Here is a 5,181-nt window from a genome sequence, read left to right as displayed (position 1 = left end):
CTACACAGTCTAAATCTAAAAAATTATGTTGTTCAGTTATTGGTTTAGGTGTCCATTTTTTATTCAACCTTTTATCCTATATAGTTTTTTCTTTATCATATTGTCCATAGTTTCCATTATAGTATTTTGGATTAAAATTTTTTGGGTTTTTTACTCCTGATGTGCTAGGTTTTTCATCTATGTCTATGTTTCCTGTATTTATTTCTAAATTCCTTGTATTATCTGTATGTGCTAAAATTTCCGTATATGTTTTGCTTGTTTCCGAATGTTGTTCTAGATCATCATCATTTATTTCATCTATTCTTATTTCGGGTAGATTATCTTGGTTATTTTCTTCTTTTTCTTCAAATTCATCTTCTAATTGTAATTTTTCTTTAAATTTAATTATCTCATTTGCTAATTTTGTTTTTTGTTCTTTTTTTTTTGTTTAATTTCATACATTTCTTTTAATATTGCTAGTTCTTTTTCTAGTTCTATTATTTTAGTATTTTTTACTTCTTCTAATTGTTGTACTTCCTTTTTTGCTTGTTGTTTTATTTTTTCGATTTCCGTTTTTCTATCTATTTCTTCATTTTCTTTTGTTATTCTTATCATAGCAGTTAAACTATCTTCTAGTTTTACCGTTTCTTTTTCTAACATTAAACTTAGATTATCACCTATTTTCTTATATCTTCTTCCTAGATTAGAAAATATTATCTTTATTTTTAATCCGTCATAGTTTTCATATGTTTTTTCATCTATTGCGTATTCTTCTTTATTCATTTATAAATTGTGTTGTAGTGTATATTCTAAGCTTTCTATTTGTATTTGTAGATATAAAATAGTTTTCCTCTGTGCTGTTATAGATTTTTTACAAATTCCTGCAAATATATTACTATTAAGTCTATTTTGCCTATGTCTCAATTCTTGTCTTTTTGCTATAATTATTTCGTTAAGTTTTTGTCTATATTCTTCATTCTCGTTATTCATTGTTTCTTTAAGTATTGAATATATTTATATTCTATTTTAGATATATTATCTATTAATTGATCTAATTTGTCGTTATCAGTTTTTGTGATATTGAGTTTTTTATATTCCGGATATAATTTCTTTAATTTTCTTAATTTTCTTCCTCATTCTTTGAGATTATTACTCAAAAGATTTCTCTTAAAAGAGATAGTATTCAAAACTGCTCATGAACTCTTTGGAAATCGGTGTTTCCTTTCATCTTAAATGTAAAAACATTTACTCTTGGGAATACTTAATTCCCTTATATCATTTTAAATAAAAATGAAATCAACTCTACTCTTCCTCAACCTAGTGCTCAAGTCTTTAAAACAAGTTCTAAAACAATTTGTAAAAAGACTTCTTAAAATAGAGAGCGGCAATGCCTACTATATAAGGCCTTAGAAGGGGCCATCTGAATACTAGAGTTGTAGCTATTTTTGTACACAAACTCCACCTAATTAGGTAAGAACTAGTCTAACCTCCAAAATCAAAAACACAGGCCCACAACATATCTTGAAGAACCTAAATAGTACGCTCCGACTGCCCATCAATCTATGGGTGAAAAAATATGCTAAGGTCAATACGAGTACCCAATTCCTCTTAAAAGGTCCTCCAAAATCTAGAAGTGAACTGAGAACCTCGATTAGAGATGATAGATGCAAGCACACCACGAAGACAAACTACCTCTCAAATATAAATCTGAGCCAAACTCTAGGTACTGAAAAAAGACTGAACAGAAAAGAAGTGTGTTGACTTGGTCAATCAATCAAACGATAACTCAAATGTAGTCAATACCTCTAGAAGTTTGAGACAAAGCCATAACAAAGTTCATGGTGATACGATCCCACTTCTACTCATGAATGGGTAATCTCTTAAACTCAACACCATGCCTCAAATGCTCGGCCTCCACATGTTGACAACATAGGTAATGGGACACATACTCTGTAAGATTACATTAATCTGTGGGTTGTAGCCTTTCTTGTGTTAGGATTCCTCATCTCCCTACTCCCCAAGCCTAGAGCAGCCTTTTGAGGGTTCTTAGGGTGACCCTCATCTATTTTAGCACTTAAGGGAGGAAGGGGAAAAATAGAATTTGTGTCTTTCAATTCTATCTCCGGCTATCCCGCCATGACGGCTCCCATCCCGCTGTGGCAGCAGTGTTATGGAGGGATTATTCCCGCTTTGGTGGGATGATACAGGCCCGAACAACTTAGCTTCACGAAATACAGTTCGGATCGTTACACTTAGCAACTCCCTTAGATATAACATAATAATTTTCCAATATTTCAGTCTCACTTTTAAGAAAATAGCTCACTAATAGACATAAGGAATAAGAAACTAGATAAAAAATATTTGTTAACCATCAAACATAAGTCCAACATTACAAGTGCGATAAACATACAATAAAATTAAGGAATAAAATCACCTTACATCCCAATGTCCATCACATAGTGTCTTCCTAGCAATAAAATAGTAAAAAGAAAAGCTCATTCGACAGTTTGATATTTTTAGGAGATTCAAGCAATATAAAGAGAGAATTTTTCCTTAACATATCTTGACATCCTCTTCTCAATCCACCCCGAAGTTAGTCTACTGATCTTCCTGTTGGGAAAATAATTGAAATTTCACAATATATAATAATAATAAATAACTTTATTATTTAGGAAAATAGTAGTCCTGAAAGTAGATAAATATTACTATGATAATATATAATAATAGTGCATAAAATTGATACTTGAGTCGTGCTGGGCACTGTCCTAAGAAACTATTTCAACGGTGTGAAATGTTTTCCCAAGATTAAACAAGCAATTTCCTATCTTAAATAGAGGATACAGGAATCAGCAAATTAATTATCATCAGCAAGTTATTAGAGGGATATAAAATAAACATAGATTAAAATAAACCCAATTAGAAAAGAGGAAACGAGAGAGCGAGGACAATAGCAGAATATATATCTCTGCTATATTTTTTTCTAAAGAAGAAGCAACAGTATTTATAGGGAAAGGGGAAAATGGCACCATGACAAGTGGCCTCCAAACACTTACGTGCAAGATGACACATGTATAGAGAGTTGTCAAAGAGATGGAAAATCATGCCATAATAAAAGTAATTGCCATTTTTCCAAGAAACAATTCCAAAACAATTTAGTTATTTGGCTTTGTAAATACATTTATAAAATAATCTTTTGAAATAAAAATATCTGCTTACACTTCCTTTGCCAAAATTGTGAATTTTAACTATTCGAAGTCAACAAGATGTAAGAAATCGAGGAAATGATAGAGAAATCATAGAGCTTAGCCTAAAAAGTGACACTTCGTAATCTTTAGAGGATACATATACGTATATATTCATATGGAGAGAGAAAGAAAATTAAACAAATTAGCAGCAATGTATGTTGCTCATCAAGAACAGAGGCTACAATTTTCTTCTCTCCTTTTTTCCCCTAAAGTGACATTGACTAAAATGCGTAGGTATATATGCATGTAAGATCAGAAAGCAATTTTGGCCATATGTACTGATCCTTAAGCGGTGGAGGCAACATTATTGACAAAAATAAGATTACCTAATAAATAATTATTTTTATCCCATTAGATATGTATTCGGATATTGCGTAAATTCATGGTAAAATAAATATAACTTTTTGAATATATTACAATTAATAACATATTATATTGAATAAAGTCTACTCATAAAATAATAATTTCTTGACATAAGACTTACTATCTCTATTAAATTATTAAAAATTTATAAAACTGTTATAAAAATAAATATATACACAACTATATCGTAATTGTATAAATATTTAGGGCATTTTTTTTAAGAGACTAAAAAATATATAGTTAGCAATTTTTTTTAACTTAAAATCAATATACCCAAACATAAATGATATTATACTAAAATTCTCAAATTTAAGCTCATAAGTCCTTGACATGAAATAAAAAGCAACCATAAACACCCTAGGTGCTACAATACACATACGAAGAATGATTTAGATCTTATCTTAGAATTCGTTGAATGTTATAGAAGAAGCCCTGCAATTTTGTGTTCTTGAGTAAAACATAAATCAAATGATGATATGTCTTGGATAAATTGTTGGTTATATGGTATACCTTGAGTAAGAATCTGCTTACTTGTAGATTCTTTAGCCATCAATGGACTTTGAAAAAGCAAGGTATAAATCCTTGAAATTTGAAGAAAACTAAATATTAAAAACTTGAAAATCCCAAATACATGACATAAATAGTGGGTGAAATCAATTACAAATTTCAATAATAAAATATGTAATGATCCACGACCTCTAAAATGCTGCTCAATAAATGACGGAAGATTGTGAGAGAGAGAAACATGAGAAAGATTGGTCACGAAGGGAATAGCGTGATTTGGGGGATAGTTAGAGTGATAGATACATGAAGAGATATTTTCGGCTATATTCAAAAAATGTGTATCTTAGTTGAAATGTGATAGGAAACTATTAAGTGACGAGTGATTTTATGTAATTATATTAAAGTATAATGGGAATTAGTAGATATGGTAGTGATGCTTGTATAATTTGGTGGTTTTTTATATAAAAAAAAAAAATTTAGGAAAAACTAAAGCAAAAATAACTAGTATTAGTTGTAGTTGAAGTTGAAGTTTCAGAGAGATTGGAGAAAATAAACCAAGGCCTGCCTGAATAGCGAAGGCCTGAACGTGTGCTATTTATAAGGCAATTACAAGTACATAACTCTTTAAATTTATATGAGCTTTGAAGCGGTCTATACAGCCAGAAGGACCATACTTAATCCGATATACCCATTTATTTCCTACTATATTCACATTGGGAGGTGGAGGAACTAATGTCCATGCATGATTTTGAACGAAAGCATTAAACTCTTCTCTCATTGCACTAAGCCACCTGGAGTCTTTAGATGCTTGTGTGAAACATGTTGGCTCAACCGGTGCAGTGGAAACAGAGACATTAAGGGTGTGTTTGGTATGAAGGAAAATGTTTTCCTGGAAAACAAGTAGATTTTTGACTTATTTTCTCATGTTTGGTTGGTGAGTAAAAAATATTTTCCGGAAAAGATTTTTAGTGTTTGATTTATGAATAAAAATTTTTTTTGTGAAATATCTTTTATTTTTACTAGAGTAGAAAACAATTTTTGAAATTGAAAATATTTTTTGAAAACAAACTTAAAAAAAAAAATTGGGAGG

This window comes from Solanum tuberosum, unplaced genomic scaffold (genome assembly GCF_000226075.1).
Source record: "Solanum tuberosum cultivar DM 1-3 516 R44 unplaced genomic scaffold, SolTub_3.0 scf00097, whole genome shotgun sequence".
Taxonomy (NCBI): domain Eukaryota; kingdom Viridiplantae; phylum Streptophyta; class Magnoliopsida; order Solanales; family Solanaceae; genus Solanum; species Solanum tuberosum.
Note: the sequence above shows the minus strand (reverse complement) of the source record.